Genomic DNA, 7,188 nt, shown 5'->3' with positions numbered 1-7,188 from the left:
GCTCGGCCGGATTTGACCCGGCGGTTCTGCCGAAGGTCTCACCTTCGAGGGGGGAGCCTCCCGCGTGTTCAGGCCGAATTTTGTGCATTTCCATCGGCGGGAAGAGGTCCAAACGGGAATGGGATTGAATGTGACTGCTGAAGCCGACATTGAGACCTCTAACGCGGGTAGCTCGGCCGGATTTGACCCGGCGGTTCTGCCGAAGGTCTCACCTTCGAGGGGGGAGCGCCCACCGTGTACAGGCCGATTTTCATGCATTTCCAACCGTGGGAAGGGGTCCGAAAGGGGATGGGGGTGAACGTGACTGCTCAACCCGACTTTGAGACCTGTAACGCGGGTAGCTCAGCCGGATTTGACCCGGCGGTTCTGGCGACGGTCTCGCCTTCGAGGGGGGAGCGTCCCGCGTGTTCAGGCCGAATTTTGTGCATTTCCATCGGCGGGAAGAGGTCCAAACGGGAATGGGATTGAATGTGACTGCTGAAGCCGACATTGAGACCTCTAACGCGGGTAGCTCGGCAGGATTTGACCCGGCGGTTCTGCCGAAGGTCTCACCTTCGAGGGGGGAGCGCCCACCGTGTACAGGCCGATTTTCATGCATTTCCAACCGTGGGAAGGGGGCCGAAAGGGGATGGGGGTGAATGTGACTGCTCAACCCGACTTTGAGGCATCTAACCCGGGTAGCTCAGCCGGGTTTGACCCGGCGGTTCTGCCGACGGCCTCGCCTTCGAGGGGGGAGCGTCCCCCGTGTACAGGCCGATTTTCATGCATTTCGAACCGTGGGAAGTGGCCCAAAAGGGGATGGGAGTGAATGTGACTGCTCAACCCGACTTTGGCGCTTCCGAGCCGGGTAGCTCAGCCGGGTTTGACCCGGCGGTTCTGCCGACGGTCTCGTCTTCGAGGCGGGTGCCTCCCCCGTGTACAGGCCGATTTTCATGCATTTCGTACCGTGGGAAGTGGTCCAAAAGGGAATGGGGGTGGACGTGACTGCTCATACCGACATCGAGACTTGTAAGCCGTGTAGCTCGGCCGGGTTTGATCCGGCGGGTCTGCCGACGGTCTCGTCTTCGAGAGGGGGGCCTCCCCCGTGTACAGGCCGATTTTCGTGCATTTCCAACGGTGGGAAGAGGTTCAAAAGGGGATGGGGGTGAATGTGACTGCTCAACCCGACTCTGAGGCTTCTAACCCGGGTAGCCCGGCCGGGTTTGACCCGGCGGTTCTGCCGTCGGTCTCGCCTTCGAGGGCGGAGCCTCCCCCGTGTACAGGCCGATTTTCGTGCATTTCAAACCGTGGGAAGCGGTCCAAAAGGGGATGGGAGTGAATGTGACTGCTCATACCGACCTTGGCGCTTCCGACCCGGGTAGCTCAGCCGGGTTTGACCCGGCGGTTCTGCCGACGGTCTCGTCTTCGAGGCGGGTGCCTCCCCCGTGTACAGGCCGATTTTCATGCATTTCGTACCGTGGGAAGTGGTCCAAAAGGGAATGGGGGTGAATGTGACTGCTCAACCCGACTCTGAGGCTTCTAACCCGGGTAGCTCGGCCGGGTTTGACCCGGCGGTTCTGCCGTCGGTCTCGCCTTCGAGAGGGGCGCCTCCCCCGTGTACAGGCCGATTTTCGTGCATTTCCAACGGTGGGAAGAGGTTCAAAAGGGGATGGGGGTGAATGTGACTGCTCAACCCGACTCTGAGGCTTCTAACCCGGGTAGCCCGGCCGGGTTTGACCCGGCGGTTCTGCCGTCGGTCTCGCCTTCGAGGGCGGAGCCTCCCCCGTGTACAGGCCGATTTTCGTGCATTTCAAACCGTGGGAAGCGGTCCAAAAGGGGATGGGAGTGAATGTGACTGCTCATACCGACCTTGGCGCTTCCGACCCGGGTAGCTCAGCCGGGTTTGACCCGGCGGTTCTGCCGACGGTCTCGCCTTCGAGGGGGGAGCGTCCCCCGTGTTCAGGCCGAATTTTGTGCATTTCGAACCGTGGGAAGTTGCCCAAAAGTCGATGGGAGTGAATGTGACTGCTCAACCCGACTTTGGCGCTTCCGAGCCGGGTAGCTCAGCCGGGTTTGACCCGGCGGTTCTGCCGACGGTCTCGTCTTCGAGGCGGGTGCCTCCCCCGTGTACAGGCCGATTTTCATGCATTTCGTACCGTGGGAAGTGGTCCAAAAGGGAATAGGGGTGGACGTGACTGCTCATACCGACATTGAGACTTGTAAGCCGTGTAGCTCGGCCGGGTTTGATCCGGCGGGTCTGCCGACGGTCTCGTCTTCGAGGCGGGTGCCTCCCCCGTGTACAGGCCGATTTTCGTGCATTTCGAACCGTGGGAAGTGGTCCAAAAGGGGATGGGGGTGGACGTGACTGCTCAACCCGACTTTGAGGCTTCTAACCCGGGTAGCTCGGCCGGGTTTGACCCGTCGATTCTGCCGATGGTCTCGTTTTGGAGGGGGGAGCCTCCCCCGTGTTCAGTCCGATTTTCGTGCATTTCGAACCGTGGGAAGTGGCCCAAAAGGGGATGGGAGTGAATGTGACTGCTCATACCGACTTTGGCGCTTCCGAGCCTGGTAGCTCAGCCGGGTTTGATCCGGCGGTTCTGCCGACGGTCTCGTCTTCGAGGCGGCTCCCTCCCCCGTGTACAGGCCGATTTTCATGCATTTGCAACGGTGGGAAGTTGCCCAAAAGGGGATGGGAGTGAATGTGACTGCTCAACCCGACTTTGGCGCTTCCGAGCCTGGTAGCTCAGCCGGGTTTGAACCGGCGGTTCTGCCGACGGTCTCGTCTTCGAGGCGGCTCCCTCCCCCGTGTACAGGCCGATTTTCGTGCATTTCGAACCGTGGGAAGTGGTCCAAAAGGGAATGGGGGTGGACGTGACTGCTCAACCCGACTCTGAGGCTTCTAACCCGGGTAGCTCGGCCGGGTTTGATCCGGCGGTTCTGCCGACGGTCTCGTCTTCGAGGCCGGTGCCTCCCCCGTGTACAGGCCGATTTTCGTGCATTTCCAACGGTGGGAAGTGGTCCAAAAGGGAATGGGGGTGGACGTGTCTGCTCATACCGACTTTGAGACTTGTAAGCCGGGTAGCTCAGCCGGGTTTGTTCCGGCGGTTCTGCCGACGGTCTCGTCATCGAGGGGGGAGCCTCCCCCGTGTCCAGGCCGATTTTCATGCATTTCCAACCGTGGGAAGTGGTCCAAAAGGGAATGGGGGTGAATGTGACTGCTCATACCGACTTTGAGACTTTTAAGCCGGGTAGCTCAGCCGGGTTTGACCCGGCGGTTCTGCCGACGGTCTCGCCTTCGAGGGGGGAGCGTCCCCCGTGTTCAGGCCGAATTTTGTGCATTTCGAACCGTGGGAAGTTGCCCAAAAGTCGATGGGAGTGAATGTGACTGCTCAACCCGACTTTGAGACTTGTAAGCCGGGTAGCTCAGCCGGGTTTGACCCGGCGGTTCTGCCGACGGTCTCGTCTTCGAGGCGGGTGCCTCCCCCGTGTACAGGCCGATTTTCATGCATTTCGTACCGTGGGAAGCGGTCCAAAAGGGGATGGGAGTGAACGTGACTGCTCATACCGACTTTGGCGCTTCCGAGCCGGGTAGCTCAGCCGGGTTTGACCCGGCGGGTCTGCCGACGGTCTCGCCTTCGAGGGGGGAGCGTCCCCCGTGTTCAGGCCGAATCTTGTGCATTTCGAACCGTGGGAAGTTGCCCAAAAGTCGATGGGAGTGAATGTGACTGCTCAACCCGACTTTGAGACTTGTAAGCCGGGTAGCTCAGCCGGGTTTGACCCGGCGGTTCTGCCGACGGTCTCGTCTTCGAGGCCGGTGCCTCCCCCGTGTACAGGCCGATTTTCGTGCATTTCCAACGGTGGGAAGTGGTCCAAAAGGGAATGGGGGTGGACGTGTCTGCTCATACCGACTTTGAGACTTGTAAGCCGGGTAGCTCAGCCGGGTTTGTTCCGGCGGTTCTGCCGACGGTCTCGTCATCGAGGGGGGAGCCTCCCCCGTGTCCAGGCCGATTTTCATGCATTTCCAACCGTGGGAAGTGGTCCAAAAGGGAATGGGGGTGAATGTGACTGCTCATACCGACTTTGAGACTTTTAAGCCGGGTAGCTCGGCCGGGTTTGACCCGGCGGTTCTGCCGACGGTCTCGTCTTCGAGGCGGGTGCCTCCCCCGTGTACAGGCCGATTTTCGTGCATTTCGAACCGTGGGAAGTGGTCTAAAAGTCGATGGGAGTGAACGTGACTGCTCAACCCGACTTTGAGACTTGTAAGCCGGGTAGCTCAGCCAGGTTTGACCCGGCGGTTCTGCCGACGGTCTCGCCTTCGAGGGCGGACCCTCCCCCGTGTACAGGCCGGTTTTCGTGCATTTCGAACCGTGGGAAGTGATCCAAAAGGGAATGGGGGTGAACGTGACTGCCCAACCCGGCTTTGAGACTTGTAAGCCGGGTAGCTCAGCCGGGTTGGACCCGGCGGTTCTGCCGACGGTCTCGACTTCGAGGCGGGTGCCTCCCCCGTGTACAGGCCGATTTTCATGCATTTGCAACGGTGGGAAGTTGCCCAAAAGTCGATGGGAGTGAATGTGACTGCTCAACCCGACTTCGAGACTTGTAAGCCGGGTAGCTCAGCCGGGTTTGACCCGGCGGTTCTGCCGACGGTCTCGCCTTCGAGGGGGGAGCCTCCCCCGTGTACAGGCCGATTTTCGTGCATTTCCAACGGTGGGAACAGGTTCAAAAGGGGATGGGAGTGATTGTGACTGCTCAACCCGACTCTAGGGCTTCTAACCCGGGTAGCCCGGCCGGGTTTGACCCGGCGGTTCTGCCGACGGTCTCGTCTTCGAGGCGGGTGCCTCCCCCGTATACAGGCCGATTTTCATGCATTTCGAACCGTGGGAAGTGGTCCAAAAGGGAATGGGGGTGGACGTGTCTGCTCATACCGACTTTGAGACTTGTAAGCCGGGTAGCTCAGCCGGGTTTGATCCGGCGGTTCTGCCGACGGTCTCGCCTTCGAGGGGGGAGCCTCCCCCGTGTTCAGTCCGATTTCCATGCATTTCCAACCGTGGGAAGTTGCCCAAAAGGGGATGGGAGTGAATGTGACTGCTCAACCCGACTTTGGCGCTTCCGAGCCGGGTAGCTCAGCCGGGTTTGACCCGGCGGTTCTGCCGACGGTCTCGTCTTCGAGGCGGGTGCCTCCCCCGTATACAGGCCGATTTTCATGCATTTCGAACCGTGGGAAGTGGTCCAAAAGGGAATGGGGGTGGACGTGTCTGCTCATACCGACTTTGAGACTTGTAAGCCGGGTAGCTCAGCCGGGTTTGATCCGGCGGTTCTGCCGACGGTCTCGCCTTCGAGGGGGGAGCCTCCCCCGTGTTCAGTCCGATTTCCATGCATTTCCAACCGTGGGAAGTTGCCCAAAAGGGGATGGGAGTGAATGTGACTGCTCAACCCGACTTTGGCGCTTCCGAGCCGGGTAGCTCAGCCGGGTTTGACCCGGCGGTTCTGCCGACGGTCTCGTCTTCGAGGCGGGTGCCTCCCCCGTGTACAGGCCGATTTTCATGCATTTGGAACCGTGGGAAGTGGTCCAAAAGGGAATGGGGGTGGACGTGACTGCTCATACCGACTTTGAGACTTGTAAGCCGGGTAGCTCAGCCGGGTTTGACCCGGCGGTTCTGCCGACGGTCTCGCCTTCGAGGGGGGAGCCTCCCCCGTGTTCAGTCCGATTTTCGTGCATTTCCCACGGTGGGAAATGGTATCTTTCATTACGGGGACAAGGGTCTGAAGCGGTGAAGTCAGTAACCGGCATAGTTAAGGAAAGGGTTCGAATTTTCTCAACAGTACGAAAAAAGTGAGCAGGGAAGCTAGAGAAGGTGTCAGTGAGTCCCAAACGAGTGAACCGCAAAACTTAGGGAAATGCCCGAAAGCGTTTTAAAGGGTGAAATCGGGAACGAGGAAATGATCGGAAAGTGCCTGAAAGTGCTAAATGAGTAAACAGAAAAACGAAGAAAAATGTTTGAAAAGAAGAAGTGAGTAACCAGGAAAACTTAGAAAAATGTTCAAAACGAAGAAATCAGTAACCAGGAAAACTTAGAAAAATGATCAAAAAGAAGAAATGAGTAACCAGGAAAACTTAGAAAAATGTTTAAAAAGAAGAAATCAGTAACCAGGAAAACTTAGGAAAATGTTTAAAAAGAAGAAATCAGTAACCAGAAAAACTGCGAAAAATGTTTAAAAAGAAGAAATGAGTAACCAGAAAAACTTAGAAAAATGTTTAAAAAGAAGAAATCAGTAACCAGGAAAACTTAGAAAAATGTTTAAAAAGAAGAAATCAGTAACCAGGAAAACTTAGAAAAATGTTATAAAAGAAGAAGTGAGTAACCAGAAAAACTTAGAAAAATGTTTAAAAAGAAGAAATCAGTAACCAGAAAAACTGCGAAAAATGTTTAAAAAGAAGAAATCAGTAACCAGACAAACTGCGAAAAATGTTTAAAAAGAAGAAATCAGTAACCAGGAAAACTTAGAAAAATGTTTAAAAAGAAGAAGTGAGTAACCAGAAAAACTTAGAAAAATGTTTAAAAAGAAGAAATCAGTAACCAGAAAAACTTAGAAAAATGTTTAAAAAGAAGAAATCAGTAACCAGAAAAACTGCGAAAAATGTTTAAAAAGAAGAAATCAGTAACCAGAAAAACTTAGAAAAATGTTTAAAAAGAAGAAGTGAGTAACCAGAAAAACTTAGAAAAATGTTTAAAAAGAAGAAATCAGTAACCAGAAAAACGGCGAAAAATGTTTAAAAAGAAGAAATCAGTAACCAGACAAACTGCGAAAAATGTTTAAAAAGAAGAAATCAGTAACCAGAAAAACTTAGAAAAATGTTTAAAAAGAAGAAATCAGTAACCAGAAAAACTTAGAAAAATGTTTCAAAAGAAGAAGTGAGTAACCAGAAAAACTTAGAAAAATGTTTAAAAAGAAGAAGTGAGTAACCAGAAAAACTTAGAAAAATGTTTAAAAAGAAGAAATCAGTAACCAGAAAAACTTAGAAAAATGTTTAAAAAGAAGAAATCAGTAACCAGAAAAACTGCGAAAAATGTTTAAAAAGAAGAAATCAGTAACCAGACAAACTGCGAAAAATGTTTAAAAAGAAGAAATCAGTAACCAGGAAAACTTAGAAAAATGTTTAAAAAGAAGAAGTCAGTAACCAGAAAAACTTAGAAAAATGTTTAAAAA

This window comes from Chiloscyllium punctatum, unplaced genomic scaffold (genome assembly GCF_047496795.1).
Source record: "Chiloscyllium punctatum isolate Juve2018m unplaced genomic scaffold, sChiPun1.3 scaffold_759, whole genome shotgun sequence".
NCBI classification, from domain to species: domain Eukaryota; kingdom Metazoa; phylum Chordata; class Chondrichthyes; order Orectolobiformes; family Hemiscylliidae; genus Chiloscyllium; species Chiloscyllium punctatum.
The sequence above is the reverse complement of the archived record's forward strand: the minus strand, read 5'-3'. Positions refer to the sequence as shown.